The sequence below is a fragment of the Macaca thibetana genome, chromosome 11 (assembly GCF_024542745.1).
Source record: "Macaca thibetana thibetana isolate TM-01 chromosome 11, ASM2454274v1, whole genome shotgun sequence".
Classification (NCBI taxonomy): domain Eukaryota; kingdom Metazoa; phylum Chordata; class Mammalia; order Primates; family Cercopithecidae; genus Macaca; species Macaca thibetana.
In genome coordinates, this window is record NC_065588.1 from 10,759,806 (window position 1) to 10,783,283 (window position 23,478).

At 39.3% G+C, this 23,478-nt stretch overlaps 2 protein-coding genes across 2 annotated transcripts in view; both read right to left on the minus strand.

Moving 5' to 3' along the window:
- Positions 1-5,596, minus strand: part of STYK1 (serine/threonine/tyrosine kinase 1) — a 56,538-nt gene extending 50,942 nt beyond the window's left edge. The window contains exon 1 of the mRNA XM_050748236.1: positions 5,260-5,596. The gene's annotated coding sequence lies outside the window, so the exon portion shown is untranslated. The remainder of the gene's footprint in view (positions 1-5,259) is intronic.
- Positions 1-23,478, minus strand: part of MAGOHB (mago homolog B, exon junction complex subunit) — a 1,022,454-nt gene that overhangs the window by 64,631 nt on the left and 934,345 nt on the right. The gene's annotated exons all lie outside the window — the stretch shown is intronic.

Below are 23,478 nucleotides of genomic sequence, written 5' to 3' on the forward strand. Positions count from 1 at the left end.
CTTTCTCCAGTTAGAAACTATGCCAAGACATGATATGCTAATACCCAACCTACTTATTCAGTACTTAATCAGTTTGCCTATTATTATCTGTTTCTTCCCAACAAGACTGTAATTTCCTGGAGAGCACAGTCAGCTTCTTTAGGTCCCTCATTAGCACAGGCCAGAAGTAGGCACAGAACAGTAGCTACATCTAAATTCAGAAAGCATGTTGGAGAACTGGAGACTGGCTGAGCCTGGGCTGGTAGGGAGGACAAAAATGAAGTGGCAAAGTAAGAAGAAAAAGCATGAAACCTTCATGAGAATAAAAATTTAGGGGCCAGCTATTTTGTTCACTGCTGTATCCCTAGCACCAAGAGCAGTGTCTGGCATATATCGGAATTCATATGATTGTTGAATAAATAAGTAGCTAATTCATCTATGAAAATAGCATTGGCTCTGCAAGAAATTTTTATAGAAAAATAACCTATAGAAACTAATGAGGCATAAAGAATTAAACTACAATACTAAAAGTACAAGGGGGAATGGGGAGTAGTTTTTAACAGTATATATAGCAAGTCCATGGTACCCAGGTTTCTGCTCAATAGGGACACATTTTTTGTTCCATCATTAAGCAGGTTGTTTTTCTTCAGATAAAATATTTAAAGTTCTTTGCTATCTATAAACAGCAGGCAAAACATCGAGCCTTCAGAATAAAAATAAGATAATATACTCAATAAAGAACACCATATACAAAAATCAACTCAAAACGGATTAAAGACTTAAATGTAAGATCTGACACTAAAAGTACTAGAAGAGAACATAGAGAAAAGCTCCACATCATATTAGGATAGGCGAGGTTTTTTTGGACATAAACCCAAAAGCACAGGCAACAAAAGCAAAAATAGACAAAGGGGGTTACATCAAACTAAAAAATGTCTGCACAACCAAGGAAAAAATCAACAGAGTGAAGAGATAACCCATGGAATGGGAGAAATATCTGAGAAGTGATTCATGTCTGGTAAGTGATTAGTATCCAAAATACATAGGGAACTAAAACAATAGGGGGAAAACAAATAACTGTATTAAAAATGAACAAAGGACCTGAATAGACATTTCTCAAAAGAAGACACACAAATGACCAACACATACGTGAAAAAATGTTCAACATCACTGATCATCAGGGAAAATGCAAGTTAAAACTACAATGAGCTATTACCTCATACCTGTTAGAATGGCTATTATCAAAAAAATGAAAAGTAAGTGTTGGAGAGGATATAGGGAAAGGAGAACGCTTGCACACTGTTGATGGAAATGTAAATTAGTACAACCATTAGGGAAAACAGTAGGAAAGTTCCTCAAAAAATTAAAAGTAAACTACTGTATGATCCAGCAATCCCACTATTGGGTATACATCCAATAGTGGTTTGACTTTTGTATATGGCGTTCTTTATTGAGTATATTATCTTACTTTTATTCTGAAGGCTCAGTGTTTTGCCTTCTGTGTATAGATAGCAAGAAAATGAAATCAGCGTGTCTGATTTCAGACATACTGCTGTCTGCCTGCCATGTTTATTGCAGCATTGTTCACAATAGCCAAGAGATGGAATCAATGTAAATGTCCATCAATGGATAAATGAATAAAGTATAAATACATATAGTACAAACACAATTAAATATTATTCAGCCTTTTGAAAAATGGAAATTGACAACATGGATGAACCCAGGAGACATTATGTTAAGTGAAATAAACTAGGCACAGAAAGAAAAATATCCCATGATCTCACTTATATGTAGAATCTAAAAAAGTTGAACTCATAAAAGTAGAGAATAGAAAGGTGGTTACCAGAGGTTGGGGGATTTAGAGGGGTTGGAAAGATGTCAGAGGATATGAAAGGATTCTTCCTAACAAGGAGGAATAAGGTCAAGAGATCTACTGTACAACATGGTGGCTATAGTTAATAACTATGTATTGTATTCTCGAAAATTGCTAAGAGAGTAGATATTAAGTGTTCTTACCACAAAAATATGTGAAATAATACTATGTTAATTAACTTAATTTAACCATTCCACAATATACACATATTTCAAAACAACATGTATATGATAAATTATATATAAAATTTTTAATTTTTTAAAATTAAACATAAATTTTAAATATACATATAATAAAAATAAAGAATACCCAGTTGGGAAAGCTCAGGTATGGTAGGCAGAATAATGGCTTCCCAAAGATGTCCATGTCCTAATCTCCAGAACCTATGAATATGCTGATTTTTAGTAGTGTTGAAATAGCGAAGGGGAATTAAGGTTACAGATGGAATGAATCAACTGACCTTAAAATAAAAAGATTACCCTGGAATACTCAGTGAGTTCAGTGCAGTTACAAGAATCCTTAAGTGTGAGAAAGGCAAAAGTGTGAGCGTCAGCATGAAAAGACATGAGAAACACTCGACCGGCCATTCCTGGTTTTGAAGATGGAGGAAGGGGCCATGAGCCAAGGATTGTAAGCAGCCTCTAGAGACTGGAGGAGGCAAGGAAATTGATTCTCCCTTAGAACCTCCAAAAGGAACCATCTATCTGGAGACCTACCCATCCATTTTTACTTCTGACCTCCAGAACTGTAAAATAAAACTTTATGTTGGGTTAGGCCACCACCTTTGTGGTAATCTGTTACAGTGGCAACAGGAAATGTATAAACTCAGGTTAAAAGAAAACAGAGCTGCAGAATCACATAACTCCTGGCAGAACTTCGGAGCACATGTTGGTTGGGACTGGTTGTGAGGGTTTGGGAAAGGTGGGAATTAGTTTCTGCCAGAGACAACCGAAATAGATGCAATGCTCAACTAACTTGTGCATGATTAAAGACTTTAGTTGTTAATGGGTTGAACTATACACCCTCCCAAAATTAATATGCTGACATTCTAACCTTCAGAACTCATAATGTAACTTTATTGGGAGATGATAGTGCAGAGATAATCAATTAAAATGAGGTAATTAGGATGTACCCTAATCCAATAAGACTAGTGTCCTTATAAAAAGGGGAAATTCAGGGGCAGGGCACGGTGGCTCACACCTGTAATCCCAGCACTTTGGGAGGCCGAGGCGGGCGGATCACGAGGTCAGGAGATCAAGACCATCCTGGCTAACACAGTGAAACCCCGTCTCTACCAAAAATACAAAAAAAAAATTAGCCGGGTGTGGTGGCGGGCGCCTGTAGTCCCAGCTACTCAGGAGGCTGACGCAGGAGAATGGTGTGAACCCAGAAGGTGGAGCTTACAGTGAGCTGAGATCGCACCACTGCACTCCAGTCTGGGTGACAGAGCAAGACTCCGTCTCAAAAAAAAGGGAGTGGGGGGGGGGAAATTCAGAGACCGATATATACAGGGAGAATACCACATAAACATGAAGACAGCCATCTACAAGCAAAAGAAAGAGGCCTGGAATAGATGCAGCCCTCATAATACCTTAGCTTTGGACAGCTAGCCTCCTGAACTGTGAGACAATCATTTCGTTGTTTAAGCCAGAGGTCACCAACACCCGGGGTGCAGACCGGTCCGGGGTGCACAGCAGGAAGTGAGAGGCAGGTGAGCCAGCAAAGCTTCATCTGTATTTACAGCCACTCCCCACTGCTGTCATTACCTCCTGAGCTCCTCCTCCTGTCAGATAAGCCAGGACACTAGATTTTCTTTCTTTCTCTTCCTCTTGTATTTTTGGTGGAGACGGGTTTCACCAAGTTGCCCAGGCTGGTCTCAAACTCCTGAGCTCAGGGCGATCCACCCACCACCTCCTCCAAAAGTGGTGGGGTTACAGATGTGAGCTACCATCCCCGCAGGCATTAGATGCTCATAGGAGCGTGAACCCTATTGTGAACAGCTCATGTGAGGGATATAGGTTGTGAACTCTTTATGAGAATCTAATGCCTGATGACGTGAGATGGAACAGTTTCATTCTGAAACCATCTCCCACCAACCTCATCTGCATCTATGAAAAAATTGTCTTCCACAAAATCAGTCCCTGGTACCTGGTGCCAAAAGCCATGCAGTTTGTAGTACCTTGTTACAGCAGCCCTAGCAAACTCATACAGTAATGGAGGCACTGAAAGAAAAAGCGTATGATTTTCATTGAAGCAAATACTGCATTATGTCTCATTGAAAGACCTAGCTGCCGCCTAGCTAGCTGTCAGTGGAGATTCCTGGGTACTGAGGGGGAAAAACAGGGTAGACAGCACAGAGTTCCGTTTCCAGGTGTATTTCAGTTAAGCTGTGCTGCACATTATAGTAACTCGACTCCTTTATTGCCACAACTACTTCCCACCCAGTGGGAAGGAAGTGTGGTCTCATAGGTATAAGAAACTCCAATGTGGAGAGGACTCATTACAGAAGGAAGCAACAATCGCATAAATGAAAGAAAGAAAGAAGGGAGACAAAGCGGGGATGAGGGGTTGATAGAGAAAAATGAAAGAGGAAAAAAGACGTTAAAAAGAAAACAGAGGTGAAACCTCGTCTCCACTAAAAATACAAAAATATTAGCTGGGCGTGGTGGTGGGCGCCTGTAATCCCAGCTACTTGAGAGGCTGAGGCAGGATAATCGCTTGGACCTGGGAGGTGGAGCTTGCAGTGAGCCGAGATCGTGCCACTGCACTCCAGCGTGGGTGAGAGAGCAAGACTCCCTCCCCCATTCTCCCCATCCCCCAAAAAAGAAAGAAAGAAAACACAGATTCAGTCAACAAGGGATAGCACATCACGCTGTACCCTTTTTAATCATGGTTATTGATATCTCATTTAAATATCGCAACAACCCTGGAAAGTAATTCCCGTATTTATGCTTTGCAGTCGAAGAAGCTGAAGCTGAAAGCAATGAGCCCATGGTCTGAAAGGCTATGCAGTCCTCTGACAAGTAATTCCTGTAAGCTCATTCTTTCCCTCCCCCCTCTCCTGATGGCCCCCTCTCCAGGAATAAACAGAGGTCCCCCATTCCTGGGTTTTCTCATGTTTCTCTCTGCACCAAATCTGCTGAGGCAGGTTTAGTCCCTTACCCTATAAAAACACAGAAGCCAAACCCCACAAGATGCTTGTTCCGAAGAAACACAGGTTAATTCACTTGGTGATTTCTGTTTGTTCACATAAACACAAACAGCAGATCACAACCGTTCCGCTCCCAGCCTCTTCCCTTCTTCTCCCTCCCCAGCTGCAAAGTCCACCCCCAGCTGCCTAGCCGCCATTCCCCTCCCACCTTCTTTACCCTCCCCGCCGCGCCCGCCCCCCATGCCCCGTTCACTACCGTGTCCCTCCTGTGGTCACTCCGGTTTCAGGTGGGACCGGCCCAGTCAGAGGGGAAATAATGACTGGCTCGGGTAGGGCAAGGTGTGCCAGCCTCAAGGAAATGCTTTTCAGTCCCTCCTTCCCACTGCGGGGCGTGGCTGCCGGCAAAGGATGGAGTTCGGGCGGGCTCCCGCGAAGGGAAGTCTGCGGGCTCCGAGGTTTCCGGGACTCGCCACACGTGAGCCACAGGAAACCTCTGCTGAAACTGTAAAAGCTGGACTCGTTGCTGATCTATAGTGATCGCTAGATGCCAGGTATCGCGGAGACTCCAGTCCAGGTGAAAACGGAGTCACGATACAGGGCAACAGCGCCACCTCACGGCCGGCCCCAAAGCAGCGGCCTCCACTGGCGCCTAAAAATGGTCAGGATTCACATTCAGGTGGATTATTCCGCGCCAGGAACGTTCTCCACCTGAAGGCTTTGCCGGGGTGTTCCAAGGTAATATTGACGGGCCAGGAGTGGTGGCTCACGCCTGTAATCCCAGAATTTTGAGAGGCCAAGGCGGGTGGATCACCTGTGGTCAGGAGATCGAGACCAGCCTGGCCAACATGGTGAAACCCCGTCTCTACTAAAAATCCAAAAATTATCCGGGCGTGATGGCGGGCGCCTATAATCCCAGCTACTCAGGAGGCTGAAGCAGGAGACTAGTTTGAACCCAGGAGGCAGAGATTGCATAGAACCGAGATTCTGCCACTGCATTGCAGCCTGGGCGACAGAGCAAGGCTTCGTCTGAAAAAAAAAAAAAAAAGATAGTACTGATCACTGCGGAGACGTGGGGGAACCTAGAAGGAATTAATGGGAATTAAAATCCCAAGATTAAGTAATTGATCATTCATTTAGAGAGCACGCACACACACACATATATATGTATATGTATATGTATATGTATATGTATATGTATATGTATATGTGTGTGTGTGTATGTGTATCCCATTATGTCCTGGGTTCTCCTCTGGGGAAACAGTGAACAAATTAGTTATGTTACCTGCCCACATGGAAACTAAAATAATAGAAAATACTTAATAGATAGCTGAAGGAATTCTGTTAGATATGAACACCTAATACAAATTCTATTAAAGAAATATGGGTCATAGGAAACTTGAATATGTCACCAGTTTGTTCAGCATTGAACGCATACGAAACACAAACTGACATTCATTAGAGCAAAAAGAACTTGGGTGCAATGTAATGTGGAATATTTAGAGATTGAGATATGGCAATTCTCTAGAGCTTTCTCTATTGGCATTTTCATTTCCTTTAGGGCTTTATAAAAACAGGATGAATTGTACTTAATGCCACTGAACTGTTCATTTTTAAATGGCTAATGGTTGATTTTATGTGATGTGAATTTTACCTCAAAAGGAGAAAGGAAGACATCTCATCAGTTAGTTGTTCTTTCCATCCTTTATGTCATAAGTGATAAATCAAAGCCAAATGAACTCTTTGGAACTTCATATTATGTAATTTTCTACTCTACCTCCCCAAGCATGCTCCTTGATGACAGATAAAGTGGTTTACTCATTTTTTAAATTTCTGCAGTGTATTGCTAGATACTCATTCTGATGCACAGAATTTTGTTTAAAATCTCGTTACTGTTATGGTAATAGAGGTTATAACCTCTAGGATTAAAAATATATATATATGGTACAGAAAGGGGAGGCAAAATTTTACTTTCCAATTTTGTTGAGCAAATCAAATAAATTATACATTAAAAACATTTCGAGATAGAGAAAACACTGGAAATGGTAATGCCGAGACACGGAAACAACTAAGTACCACATAGTCTGAGTTAAACAGCAGAAATACACAATGAGGTACATATGTATAGCTAGTCCCACACATTATACTCATTAATAAGATGGTTAGAATATCCATTATTTCTCTTTTCTCTTCAAGTTTTCATTCCCTTGTAATTTCAATTATTACCTCCATCTCAAATTTATGAGCCTCCAACTCATTGTCAACAATGCTTCGGCTCCAGTGTTTCTACCAGATCATTATTTCTGCCTCATTATTAATTCCGTAGGAATTTGTCGAATGCCCATTATCTCTCCGTCCAGATTAAGTACTGAACAGTAGTGGGAAGTCACACTGAAATATACATTGGAGATCTCTTCCTTCTCCAGTTTAGTCTACATGAATCCTAACTGCCAGATCCTGCTCTCCTCTAAGCTGTTAAAGCCATCCATCCATGTGTTACTTAGTATATTCCCTCTTGTATGATTCTGCAATTGTGAGGAAGGAATCTATTGGTTTAGTGGGGTGGAATCTATTTACAGAAGGCATGGAGGAATTCCTGGAAAGTCATTCATTATAAGAAAAAAGAAAATCAAAGCACAAAGGTATTTTCCACTAACAAGAATAGCTTGGGGTTCAGCATTGTGTCTGCATCTCAATGTCCTTTGGCCAAGCCCTTATGAAATAACAGAGTCCTAGTGAGAGGGGACTCTAAGTACAACTGGTAGAGTTATTTCACAGAAAAATACAACAGCAACAATAAAACTGTATGAGACCTTGTGTACGCAAGGTAGCTTTGCGTTGGAACTGTTTTCAAGGGAATATAACACAAAAGCGAGGCAGGTGAATTCTTCCAACCTTATCTGGAAATGCAGCTCAACTTTCACAAAAGGGCAAGCAGTGGCTACTAGTGGGAGGTAGCTCCACATGGGCCTGAGGCTTACCTGAAAGGCTTGCACTGGCACAGAGGATCAGAATCCCTTTGACGAAAGCTATAAACAGAGTCAGTGGTAGAGTCACCGCAGCAATGCCTGGCATCTAAATGGAGCTTCCCAGGCATTTAGAGAACAGTAGACATCACCAGAGGAAATCTAAGACAAGGAAAATAGTGGATTCTATGTAGCAGCTAGGGTTTGGGATTGTGAAAATGTATGAGGTCCTCTACTATCTTGAAGATCTTCAGGGACAGTTGGGGAAAGGATCTTTTAAGAAAAACCAGAGGTTCTGCAACCAACTAAAGGCAGTGACAGAGTATGGGAAATTACTACTGATATGACCTCATGTTTAACCCTGGTTGGTATACCCTATAGAATATTGATCATTGGTAAGCTTCCATGTATATGTTGTTTCTTTTTACATTATATATTAGTTTTCTATTGCTAACATAACACATTACCACAAACTTAGTGGCCTAAACAATATAAATTTTTTATTTTACAGTTCTGTAAGTCAGAAGTTAATATAATTCTACGTGGGTTAAAATCAAGGTATTAGCAGGGCTGTATTCTTTTCTAGAGGTTCCTGGGAAGAATTTGTTTTCTTGCCTTTCCCAGCTTATAAAAGTCTCCCATATTCTTTGGTTGCTAGCCTTTTTGTTTCCCCCATCTTCAAAGCCAACAGTGGCTGGTTGAGTCCTCTCACATCAGGTGTGTGTTTCTGTGACCATTCTGCCATTGCTGTGTGTCCTGTTCTCTCTCTGAGCACAGATTAGAAAGTTTCTCCACCTTTAAGGACTCACATGATGAGTAGATTGGGCCCACAGGATAATCTTCTTCTCTGAAGCTCCATAACCTCGGTCACATCTCCATTGTCACTTTTGCCATTAAAGGTAGCATAATTGTTACCGGTGGAGGGTGTCCAGGTTCTTGGCGTTTTGAACAAAGAAATGGACAAAAGGCACAAACAAAGCAATGAAAGTAAATCACAGATTTATTAAAATAAATTACACTCCACAGACTGAGCAGATTCGAGCAAGTGACTCAAGAGCCTGGTTACAGAATTTTCTGGGGTTTAAATACTCTCTAGAGGTTTCCTGTTGGTTACTTGGTTTAAACCCTATGTAAATGAAGTAGCGGCCAGCAACCAGTCTGATTGGTGATGCAAAATGACCAATCGGAAGCTGAAGTGAAGTTACAAAGTTACACACGAAGACTTGGCCTGTAACCAGTCTGATTGGTTGCAGGAGGGGACCAATCGGAGGTCCTTTCATTTTTCATCTGCAACGCAGAAAAGGGTGGAGCGGGAAGTTGCAAAGGAAGTAGCCTCTGATCGTTTTGTTACTTGGGTGTGGATAGGTGGGGTTTTCCTTTTGATTCAGTTCTAGGAGTCAGAGCCAATCGGCCTTAGGTTTCCTGCCTTCAAACCCTATTCTCCTGCCTCATAATCACAGGTTCTGAGGATTAGGGTGTGGACATCTTTGGGGGCCCATTGTTCTGCCTACCACACATTGCTTGGAAGAGCGTGCAGTATAAGGTCCATGTATTACACCTCTTCGTAGTCTCTGTTTCCTGTAAATACTAAAAAAATAAATGTTATTGTCCATAAAAAACGTATACCACTTGCCAACTACTTTTATTCTCAAGAACATTCGTTCTCTCTATGGATTAAAAAAACGTGATAATTAAGGATATGATGTCAACCATTTGGGTCCACTCATTTTTTTCTTCTCGTTTTCCTTCTTTCGCCAGGATTCTCATACAGTTGTTCGGTTGAGAATGACTGTTTAGAGATCACTGACCTACAGCTAGATTCCAGAGCTCGCATCAGCTTGAGCAGGTTGACCTTTCTGGGCCTCAGTTTTCTCACTTGTAAAATTGAAACGTTAGACTACATTAGCCTCAGGTTCTTGTCAGGGTTCATATTCTATGATCCTCTAAACATTGCATGCACAATCTCATCTCCCCCTAACTCCTGCCTGCTAGAGCTGTTGCATGCTATGGAACATCTCTGGCAGGTGGACATCCAGCTTTGTCTACACTTCTTCAGTGCTGAGGACTGGCCACCAAGTAGCTTATTCCATTCATAACACCTGATTATCAGAATTTTTTTTCTTATACCTAACCTCTCTAACCCCCAATTTGTTTACATGTAAAATGAAACAAAAAAGCCTAACTCACAGAGTTGTTGAAAGTTCAAATAAAAAAAAAATACTGAAAGTACTTCTTGAAAATCAAAAGCACTACAAAAGGGTTAATTGCCATATTATTATTACCTAATATTGCTAATAATAACTTACGTTTCTATTAATCTATACTTGTGCAACCTGTGGTGGATTGTACATCTCTCTTTTAAACACTTTATTTGTTCATCTCAGTCCCCTTCAGGTAAAACATCAAAAATAATTCTGAATCAAAATTCTGACATTATCCCTCTCTAGCTATATTACTGAGATATTTTCAACTACATACTTGATTTTTTTTAAAAAGCACCCGTTTTATATTATTTCCACCTACTTCACTGATAAAGGTAAAAAGAACAGAGTTTTTACGATACCACTAAATAATTATCTAAATGTTGGTACTTAATTCAATAAGCAGTCTTTAAATATGATTTTCCAAATAGCTACTGCCCTCCCTAATGGACTATAAGCTTCAAGGTAAGAATACTGTATCCACTGAGCTGCTCAAATCAGGAAGCTGGGAAATGCCACATAGATGCTGTTCAATCTTTTTGCCTCCATTTCACGTAATCAAATATGAGTAACAGTTGTACCTTCTGAATCTCTTTATCTTGTCTCTTTTCTCTCTTACATTATCTGAATTCACCCCTCTTCTTTTCCTGCCTGAATTTCTGTAAGAGTCTTCCAACTGGCCTTCACTCCTCAATCTCACCTTCTAATTTTTCATTTTATTGCCAGCATATTTTTCCAATGAGTATGTCTTACTATGCAATACCTACCCCCATTTACAATCTTTGCAAAATAAAATTTCTTTTTTTTTTTTTTTGAGACAGAGTCTTGCTCTGTCACCCAGGCTGGAGTGCAGTGGCCGGATCTCAGCTCACTGCAAGCTCCGCCTCCCGGGTTCATGCCATTCTCCTGCCTCAGCCTCCCGAGTAGCTGGGACCACAGGCACTGCCACCTCGCCCGGCTAGTTTTTTGTATTTTTTAGTAGAGACGGAGTTTCACCAGATTAGCCAGGATGGTCTCGATCTCCTGGCCTTGTGATCCGCCCGCCTCGGCCTCCCAAAGTGCTGAGATTACAGGCTTGAGCCACCGCGCCCGGCCTGCAAAATAAAATTTCTTAAAGATGATTTCTTACATTATTACAAAATAAAATGTCTTGATGGTGAATCTCCCTTAACCCTCACCTTATCTATACTTCCTAATATCCACCAATCATACTACATATTCATTTTTTCTACAAAAACCAAAGAAACAAGTACTAAATCCTCTCACCTGACAAGCATTTGCACACTCTTTTCCCTATGCTTGTAATGCCCTTCCGTTCCTAACTTACTTAATAATTCCCACCTAGCTGTTTAGGATGCAGCTCACCTCTGAGAAGTAAATGGTCCCTGAGCTTTACTCTGAGTCATCTCCTATGCAGACTGTCCTTCTTTCTTCTTGGCACCAGAGTGTTTCTCATTTGTAGTTTCCTTGTCTGTTTCTTCTAATAGACTATATTCTCCCTAAGGACAGAGAACCCAATTTATCACTATTTATGGACCCTTGCAAAGTGCCGTGGTGTGTTTGTCAAATATGGGAAGAGTATAAGAAAAAGTGATGGTCTTACATTGAAGTCTCAAAATACTTTCAGATTTATCATTTTGTTAGATCTCTATAGAACCTTAGTGAGGACAGATACTGTAAAAAACATGTAATTTTTATTGAGATTCAGTGATTGTGTCTTGTCCATAGTCACACAGAAAGTAAGCTGCAAAGTCAATATTTGCCAAATTAAATGCTTTATTAAATACATGTTTGTACCCAAATACATAAAAATTGCTAGTAAAATAAACTTTAAAAATGTAACTGTGTGCTAAAGCCTCTAAGAGGTAATTAAGAAGTGCATTGAGATCAGGAAGCCCAAATCTCACCAAGGATTCATTTATATCATAATAATGCTGTGGTCTGAATAGAGTCCAGGAAAAAAAAACCCCAGAGTGAAATTTTTTATGTATTCAACATTACCAAGGGGAAATATGCTTTTATCACATGATGTGAACACTTTGTGTAGCATAAGGTTGCTATTACTACATAACACAAGATCCCCAGTACTTCCTTCCCCAGGTCTTCCCAATATCTTTCAAAAACTCTAAACATATTCCCGGAGCAATGCACTTGTGATTTATTGTTCCTAGAACACTCTGGATTTCTCCTCAGCTACCCGCCACCATCACTTCCTTCAGGTCTCTGATCAAATGTAATCTTATCAGTGAGGCCTTTCCTGACCACCCAACCCCACTCCATCTTGGCACATATAGTCATCCTTGCCATTATTTTCCCTTTAGAGCTTCTCATACCCAAACATACTATACAATTACTTCTTTATTTATCATCTTTCTTCCTTAACTTTGTAAAGACAGAGTCCTTTTTGGTTCACAGAAGTATTTCCAAAACCTAAAACAGTATCTGGTACATGATAGCCCCTTAATAAATATTTATGAAATGGATGAGTGAATGAGTCAATGATCCGTGGGATATATTTCCTTCTGGGTTAAGCATGAGGTGTAGTTGTATATTTTGGAAGCAAATTATTTGACTCTTTTTATAGATGCAGTTCACTTATAGCTACTTGTATTTCTTAGAAGTAAATTTGTTACAAAATATCAGAACCAAATTTATGGCCCACTTTATTATGTATAGGATTCATGGCTAACATATTGTGCTCTGCCTCAGTTTTAACTTCAACCTATTTGCCCTTTACTTTATTATCTTTGCAATTTACTTATTTTTATCTTTTGGTGCCATATATATACATATATATTTTTTATATATATAAAATAATATCTTAAGATGCTTTACTATATATAGTATATAGTAAATATAGTATATATTAAATACAAATATAGCATACAGTAAATATATAGTATATACTATATAGTATAGTAAATATGGTCTATAGTATATACTACATATAGTGTACTATATATCATATATACTATAGTATATTTAAGTATATATACTATATAATATATATTGTAATATCTTTCAGTATACGATGTATAAAGTATATATAGTATATCATATACTATAGAGCGAGTAAAGCATCTTAAATTGTTCTAGAATAGGAAGGAGAAAAATTCAATAAACGAAGGAAGTTTTTTAAAGTTATTAAAATGTCACTTCTTATAAATGATTTTTGCAAACATAGTATTAAACAATGCTTGGGGAACTAAAAATTAGCAGTTTATGAATGGGCAAAGCTAAAGACAGATCTCATTTTCACCATGCTGTGCTCCTACAAGTGCAGCATGAAGAGGCAGTTAATCTTTTCATGGGTTCTTCCTTTTGCCTAGCACTGACAATGTAGCATGAAGAGAAAAGCATGGATATTGTAATCAGAAAGACCGTGGTTGAAACCTAAATCCACCTCCAAACAGTTCATGCTTTGGACCTGTGGCAGAGATTGTGGTAGGTTCTGCCCACCTCACCTGTTTCTTCCCTCTAGGTGCACTTTCCCAGCACCCTCTCATCTGGGTAGGACCATGTAACTAGCTCTTGTCCAGAGACCATAAGCATTAGTGCGTTGTCACTTCCAGTCCGAAGCCCAGGGGCTCCCTCATTTCCCTGCCTACTGGCTGGATGAGCACAGAACAGGCTGAAACCACGTTAAAGGTGATAGAACCACAGTGTGAAGGAGACTTTATTCTTAAGTAGTGACCGGAAGGAGAAATGCCCAGAGAGAGCCACCAAACCAAACACACAAGAAAAAAATAGATTAAGCCACTGGAATTTAAGATTGTTGATTACAGCAGCTAGCATTATCTTGAGGAATGCAAACATATTAGGATGCAAGAGCCGCTGTTTTCCACATCAGTAAAAGGGAAATAGAATGTGTTTCAGTAAAGGTAAAATATAGTATATTTACAATGCTTGATATTTTGGTTACTTTTGTAGGTAATATGTAAACCAGGAGGAAAAAATATATGTGTCTTGAAATATACATGTCTTGAAATATATGAAAATAAGGTTTTGCTAAAATTTACTAATATTTTATATCATGAAATGACAGTGGCACCCTCACTGGGTCTGTATGTCACAGGGTTGTGTATTCTGTATGGAAGACAAGATATTCATCTAGTATCCTGGTGAGTAGGACAGCAATACATGGAATGAAGGGGTTGCTCATGTGCAAGATGCATTTGTTCATACCTGTTTAACATAATGCAGCCTATGATGATATCAGTGTGGTTTAGTTTATAAAACAAAAACCAATAAATAGTGTGATCTTAGCAAAACCATAAAATGACAGGAGTAATAAGTACAATTATTTGTTTTTACTGCTTTCATCTGTCAAAATACTCAAGAGTTATCACGTTCAAAATACTATTCATTTTTCCCTTTACACAAAGTCAAGTTTCCCACTTTGTGCTCTATTCTTTGATAAGTACTGGCAGGAATATGCTACCTAGCAAACGATATCCCATGACTTAAATACTATGATATAAAATAAACATCAATCCTCTATATATGTGAGTTTCAAATCCACAGATTCAACCAATTGCAGATTGAAAATATTCATTAAAAAATGGATGATTGCATCTTTACTGAACATATGCAGACTTTTTTCCTTGTTATTATCCCTAAACAATATGGGATACCGATTGTTTATATAGCATTTACATAGTATTAGGTGTTATAAGTAAGCTAGAGATGATTTAAAGTAGATGGGATGATGTACATAGGTCATATGCAAATACTATACCACTTTATATAAGGAACTTGAACATCTGTGAGTTTTGGTATCAGCAGGAGGTCCTGGAAGCAATCCTCCATGGATACTGAGGAACAACTGTACTTAAACACTATGTCTATACAATGAATATATCTTATGTTACATGATAAGGGAATAAGAGAGGAAAGAAAACAAAGATGCACATAAACACAAATGTATTCATGGCAAAAAAAAGGAGGAAGTACTCATGACAATTACAGTCCTTATTTCTGTAAGCAGTCAAGTGGTTGTAGCTGGTATTTGTAATACCGTCTTTCACTACCTTTTCTGTGTTCCCTTTGCTTTTAGCAACACCTCAGCTGGTCATGATTCTTTACCAGGTGGTGTGACCAAAACCTTCATTTCTGAAGGATCTGCCCCCTTAGTACTCCTCCCTAGACTAGGTTGCTATAGTTTCACTGACCTTAATCACAGAGCATGTAATCTAAGAGATGCCCTAAAGGATCTACTGTATTCCAGACATGTTTTCTTCCTTATTTCCATTGTAAAGCAGTTGTCCCATTTTGCCTTAGGAGTCAGGATCTTTCTCTGCTAAGGTCAGCATTCACATGGGACACAGGAGAAGTCTATCCATATAGCTCTTCTGCAAATATTTTTTGCCACCAATATTCTAATCATGTTCCTTCCAAATCCCTGAGCATCCAGTGAAACCATTGGCCACAAACCATAAATCAGTATATAACCACGTTTAGCCATTTTCTGTTACAAGCAAAGTAAACAATCAGGTGCACTTCTCAATGTTCAGCCCACTGGGGGGTTTCCCTTTACCAGTGTCCTTCAATGATGTTCCATAGCGGGGCTTTAGGGCTGCAGCTGTGTAATTTCAGGTAGTGCCTGCATATAGTGCAGAACCATCTGTAAATCAGACCTAAGTCTTCTCTTCCTCTGACCACTGATCACAGGAAGCTCCCAGTGAGGCTGTAAGTGTAGGCTGGGAGAGAGAAGGCAGTATAGTCGGAGTGGGCATTTGGACCACTTTTCATGTAACCTACTTGTGCCTTTAGGCCTGCTCAGGCCTGATCATGTATATACCACTTCCATTTGATGATGGAGTATTACTGGCATATCCAATTTTATGGGTTGAGGAGCCAGGTAACTCCCAGTTCATGGTGGGGGGCTCAGGTCCAGTTAAATTAGTGGCCCATAATTAAGTAGTCAGTCTCTACTAGGCCCAGTAGCACACCAAGAGTTGTTTATCATAAGAATAGTAGTTATTTGTGGATGATGGGGCAGGGCCTTGCTCCAAAATCCTAAAGACTTGTCCTATGATTCACCTAAGGGAGCCTGCCAAAGGCTCCAAACAGCATCCTTATCTGCCACTGATACTTCAAGCTCCATATGGCCCAAGTAGCAAAGCAGCTTGCACAGCAGCCTAGACCCGTTGCAGAACCTTGTCTTGTTCTGGGCCATACTCAAAACCAGCAACTTTTCAGCTCACTTGTAAATGGGCCAGAGTAACACACTCAAATGAGTAACACGTTCCTTCAGAATCCAAAGAGACCCACTAGGCATTGTGCCTCTTTCTTGCTTGTAGAAGGGGCCAGATGCAACAACATATCCTTCACCTTAGAAGAGATATCTCAACATGACCCACATCACTGCGTCCTAGAAGTTTCACCAAGGGAGAAGATCCCTGAATTTCCATCAGATTTATTTCCCACCCTCTGACATACACATTTCTTACCAACAAGTCTAGAATAGTTCCCACTTCATGCTCATGAGGTTCAATCAACATAAGCCATCAATGTAATGAACCACTGTGATATCTTGAAGAAGAGAAAGTCAGTCAAGATCACTGAGAACTAAATTAAAACACAGGTCTGGCAAGTTGACCTACTGATATGGTTTGGCTCTGTGTCCCCATCCAAATCTCATCTCAAATTGTAATCCCCACATGTCAAGGGAGGGACCTGATGGGAGGTGATTGGATGATAGGGGCAGTTTCCCCCATGCTATTCTCATTATAGTAAGGTAATTCTCACGAGATCTCATGGTTTAAAAGTGGTGCACATTTCCCTGCCCCCTACTCCCATGTAAGATGTGCCTTGCTTCCCCTTTGCCTTCCACCATGATTGTAAGTTTCCTGAGGTCTCCCCAATCATGCAGAACTGATAAAATTTGGTTGTGTCCCCTCTCAAATCTCATCTTGAATTGTAGTTCCCATAATCCCCACGTGTCATGGGAGGGACCCAGTGGGACGTAATTGAATCATGGGGTTGGTTACCCCCATGTTACTGTTCTAGTGAATTTTCATGAGATCTGATGGTTTTATAAGGGGCTTTCCCCCCTTTTGCTTGGCACTTCTCTTTCCTGCCACCATATGAAGAAGGGCATCTTTGCTTCCCCTTCCTCCATGATTGTAAGTTTCCTGAGGCCTCCTCAGCCATGCTGAACTGTGAGTCAATTAAACCTCTTTCCTTTATAAATTACTCAGTCTCACGTGTGTCTTTATTGGCAGCATGAGAAAAGACTAATACAGGAAGTGAGTTAAGTAAACCTCTTTTCTTTATAAATTACACACTCTCAGTAGTTCTTTATTGCAGTGTGAAAATTGACTACTACAGAAAATTGATACTGGCAATTTGGGGCACTGCTATAAAGATACCTGAAAATGTGGAAGTGACTTTGGAACTCAGTCACAGGCAGAACTTGGAACAGTTTGGAGGGCTCAGAAAAAGATAGAAAGACGGGGAATTTTAGAACTTCCTAGTAACTTGTTGAATGGTTTTGACCAAAATGCAGACCAAAAACCTCTTTCCTTTCTAAGTTACCCAGCCTCAGGTAATTCTTTATAGCAGTTGAAAATGGATTAATACACCTACCCTTTAGTTAAGACAGTGAAAGTGCATTAATAGCATCGCCAGGAGAAAGCAAACTGCTTCTGGTGAATCTTATGAACAGGTATGGAGAAAAAGGGATTTGATAGATCAATAGATGTATACCAAGTACCAGAGGATAAGTTAATTTGCTTAAGCTATGAAACCATATCTGATACTGCAGCTGCAACTATAAGCATCACCTGGTTAAGCTTGTGATAATCCTCCGTCATTCTCCAAGATCTATCTGTCTTCTGGACAGACCAAATACGAGAGTTGAATGAGGATGTGGGGGAATCACTATCCCTGCATCCTTCAAGTTCTTGATGGTGGCGTGAATCTTGGCAATCCCTCAGGGAATGCAGTATTGATTTTATTTACTATTTTCCTAGGTAGAGGCAGTTCTAATGGCTTCATCTTGGCCTTTCACACCATAGTAACCCTCACTCCACAGGTCAGGGAACCAATGTGGGATTCTTTCAGCTACTAATGGCATATGTCTATTCCAGCTATGCATCTGGAACTGGGAAGACCACCGGATGGATCTGGGGACCCACTGGACCCACTGTGAGATGACTCTGAGCTAAAACTCCATTGATCACCTGATTTCCATAAGCCCCTACTCAGACAGGTAGGTCAAAGTGATATTTTGGGACTCCCAGAATCAGTGTAATTTCAAAACCAGTGTCCAGTAATCCCCCAAATATCTGATTATTTTCCCCAGTGATTTTTACCCCAGCAAAAGGCAGTAGGTTTCTTTGTGGAGGGCTTGGAGAAGATTAACAGTATACATTTTTGATAGGGTACCAGGCTCCTCCCTCAAAAGGACCTGGACTCCCTTTCATGACTCTCTGTTTTTATGATTCAGCTTAGATTTTTGTTCACTTGACCTAGAACTTTTCTGCTTAAACAGGTAAAAAATGTAGTAGACTTTCTATTTGTTTCCCTTCTAAGAGCACTATAAGCAATTAGCTAATATCACAGGTCTACACAAGTCAGACTATTCTGATTACTGCTTTGACTCTGATGCCCTCTAATGTAACTACGCCCAACTTGCCTTCGCCCCGCTACCTCAAGATCCAATTACTCCTACTGCATTTAGGTTTCCCAATTCAGTGACTGCAGTTCCCGCTATGAGGTCTGGCCTATAGAGAGTAGAGCAATCAGAGAACTCTTCAAGGATGCCAGAACTTCCTTCACAAATTTATTTCTTCCAGTATTGCTGAAAGATATGTCTTCTGGACTTCTCAGTGTGAGTATGTCTTAAATGACTAATTCACTCTAATTCTAATATCCCTATGCCTTTGGATTTCTTCCTCTACATTAAACCAAGGCATTTTTGGTATTTCCAATTCACTCATGGTGAACCACCTTTTGGTTAGTTTTAGCCAAACAATCAAATTAATTTTTAGAGCTCATTCTAACTCCTTGAGTTGATCTGCAACATTAAATGCAGAATCTCTGCATAGTGAGCCCATGTCAATAAATTCAGCTTGATCCAATTTTATGTTCCTTCCATTATCACCCTATACTCTTAGTATCCATTCCCACACGTATCCCCTGGATTTCTGTGTGTATGAATTAGAAAACTCAAGTAGCTCATTGGGAGTGTAGTGCACTCCTCAAGGGTCATACTTTCTACCTCACCCTTAGGGGCCTGCTGGGACTTCAGTCTAGTTGTAGGTCTAGAAGAAAATAAGGGTGTTGGGAGTGGGTCCTGAGAATCAACATTGTTTCACTGGGCCACTGTCTCAGAGAAGGCAATTACTGTTTTCAAGGCAATTCAGGGTTAATACCACTGGGGGTGAGGATGCCACTGTATTGGGCATGGGGGTACTGCTTCTTCTGGAGTTGAGGGGACCACTTCTGCTGGGGCTAGGAAGACCTCTTCTACTTGTAAAGAATGGTATGAGAATTGAGGGACTCAATGTCCCCAACTTCATCAGGGTCTTCCCACACAGCCACATCCTAATGTATAGGATCCCATGCTTTTCCATTTAATGCCCTCACTTCAATAAAACATACCATGCAAAGCTGGGAATTCAACTTGCCGTGTACTCAGCCAGTCACAGGATGAGGTTCTGCCTTCGATTTTCAGCAATTTCAGTCCTACAGCTACAGGAGATAAGAGTCTCCTTCAGCTCAAACATAAAAACTCTTGAGACAGTTATGTAGTGCTTAAGCTGGGATTTCATATCCCTAAGCTCATCCTTTTCTTTGTCTAGCAACATAGGAATAACCAACTAACATCATTATTTTCCTTAGTTTTCCAAAAGTGATTGAAAGTATCATATACATAGTCACTTAGCTCCTTGCTTCCTTGTAAGTGGTGAACTAGGAGTACCCAGTAGAGAGATTTTGCATATCTCCATAAACTATCAATACACTATCATTCATGCCATACACTATCAATGCTTTACTTACTACTGGAAGTAGTCATCAGCATCTTTAAATCTAATCAGATTAGAGTCAATTCTGGGAACTCCAGAAGCAATTCTGAAAACTCATACTTAAAATTCTATTCCTCTAGAAGCACTCTCAATACCAAAATCTCTATTAGTCAGGGTTCTCCAGAGAATCAGAACTAGTAGCATATATTTATATGTGTATATATAATATATACATATAAAATGTATATATAATATACACATATAAAATGTATATATAATATACACATATAATATATAAAATACATACACATATAAAATATATAATACATACACATAAAATGTATATATGATGTATATATGTATGTATATATGATGTATATATGATGTATATATATGATCTATATATAATGTATATAAAAGATTTATAATAAGGAATTGGCTCATTATAGAGGCTGAGAACTGCTTGCTGTCTGTAAGCTGGAGTTCCAGAGATGCCAATGGTTTAATTCAGTCAGAGTCCAAAGGCCTGAGAGTCAGAGGAGCCAGTGGTGTAAATACCAGTCTCAGGCAAGAGAAGATGAGATGAGATGTTCCAGTTCAAGTAGTGAGGCAGGGAAAAAGGGGTAAATTCCTCCTTCATCTGCCTTTTGCTCTATTCATGACTTCAATGGATTAGGTGATGCCCACACACACTGAGAAGGACAATCACTTTACTGAATCCACAGGTGCGAATGCTAATATCTTCTGGAAACACTCTCACAGGCATACCTCAAAATAATGTTTAATCTGGGTACCCTGTGGCCAGTCAAGTTGACACACAAAATTAATCATCAAAACCTTCCCAACTACAATGAACTTCATAAAGAAAGGTCTCAATACCCACCAAATGCTGCTTGTTGGGGATGATGGAAATGATTAACAATTGCACATGCCATTAGCAGTCATATAACCTTAAAATTTAACCTTAAAAAGAAAAAGGAGAAGAACTAAGCAGAAAAAGTAGGAGGAAAGGGTCTGAAAGTTCTGAGTCTGTCAAGAAAATGACTTCAGGAATAAAAATAATAAGGAAAAAGTCATTATCAGCACACTTTACTTTCACAACATCATCAGGGTTAACTCAAACTGTACTTGTCAAAAAGGATCTAATATCACAGTTTAAATACACTTTTTCTAAATAGAAACTAAATGACCAGAACGAGCAAGGTATTTGATCCTTGTTTAGCTTCTCTCTTACCTATGTTCGTCGGCTATACTTACGATACAATGTCATTGGCACACACTTGGATTACTCTACATTGGCTGTGGCCTCCACTATCCTTTGCCCTACAATTATGTAGAGGTGTAGATTACATGTCTCAGGCAGTGAAACATAACCCCTAGATGAGACCAGGACAGAGCCATCCACAAAAAGACAATGGCATATTCTAGTTGAGGGAGAGCTGGGATAGTCTGAAATGTCTTCCCCTTTACCTTTAGTTGAAAACCACATTGTTCCTTTCAAACATGTTGAAACCACATTCTTGAGTGAGCAGCCTGAGGTTATAGATGATGAGTTTTAGACCTGAACCTAGATCTTGTAGCTCCTGAGCTTGTTCTCCATCTAGCCTACTTTCTGTAAATTTCAGTCTTATAATACATTTGTGTAACCAGCATTCACAACATTCTCATTTCCTAAATGGCAACAAAAGAGACTAGCGAGGATTGTTGTGGAGGCCTAAAGCAATGTTGAGAACATTGGTATTTAATGTGTTGTTCATTTATGCAAGAGAATTTAAAGATAACTTCATACCATGCCTCTCAACATTTTTCACAAAATTTTTATAATCTTTCACTTTGCCTCACCGAATTTTTCTGACTTCTGCAGTAGTCAAGACAGGTTTTGGTTAGATTTACTTGAGTCCACAAGGCAAGTTTCAAAATGGGAGAGGTGCTTTAATTGGCTGGTTCAAACCAGGTCTTTTGGCCACCCCAGTCAGCATATGGCCCCAGATTCCCTTGTCTCCCCCAAAACTCAGCAGTTATCATGTTCATAGAGCAGAAAATACTGGACCTACATGATTAGATGGTCTTTCTATTGGTCCAAGGATAAATAACTTAATAATATCACTAAAACCACTAAACAATAGCAGAGTTATTTTTAAGAGCCCATGGAACATTCACTAATCCTGGATCATAAACCAAACAAAACTCAGCAAATTAAAATCATCAAAATGATACACTGTGTGTTCCCCCCGATTATGATGAAATAAAAGTAGAAATTAATACCAGAATAACAGAAAAACCAACAAGCACTGGAAATTAAACACCATACTTCTTAATGGGTCAATGAAGACGTTTCAAGAGAAATTTTAAAATACATTAAACTGTATGAAAATATGAATACAACATTTCAAATCTGTGGGCACAATTAATGCCATATTGAGAAGGAAATTTATAGCATAAGTGTTTATATTAGAATAGGAAAAAAGTCAAAAATAAATAATCTGAGCTCCAGTCTTAAGAATCAGAAAAAGAACAAAATAAACCTAAAGCAAGCAGGAAAAAAGAAATAATAAAGCACAGATGTCAATAAAGTGTGAAACAGAAAACCAGAGAGAAAGCAATAAAACAAAAAGCTGGTTCTTTGAAAATTTTTGATGAAATTGAAAACCTCTTATGAGACTGACAGAAAAAAAAAAGGATGCAAATTACAAATATCAGTACTGAAACAGAGATTTTACTACCGTCCCCAAAGACATAAAAGGAAAATCTAAAAAATCATTATAACTCTTCATACATAAATGTGGTAATAATTTAGAGGTAATGAATTCCTTAAAAAGCACAAACTACCAAAACTCCCCCAATATAAAATAGATAATTTGAATAGACCTATAATTGTTATATTTGTAGTTTAAAAATTCTCAAAAAAATCCTCTATGCTCAGATGGTTTCACTGAAGAATGCTACCAAACATTTAAAGAAAATTTAACATCAACTATACATAAGCTCTTCCAAAAAATAGAAGAGGGAGGAACACTTTCCATCTCATTTTAGAAGGCTAATGTTAACTGTGATACCAAAACCAGACAAAGACAGTACAGAAAAAAAGCTACACACCAGTATCCCTCATGCACAGAGGAGTACAAAACTTCAATAAAATATTAGCAAGTTAAATCCAATAATATATTTAACATTATACAACATGACCAGGTGCATTTATTCAGGGAATGCTAGGCTGGTTCAATATTTGAAAATCAATATAACCCACTATATTAACAAGCTAAAGAGGAAAAATCATGTGATCATATCAACTGAAGCAGGAAAAGCATTTCCCAAAATCCAATAATCATCCATGATA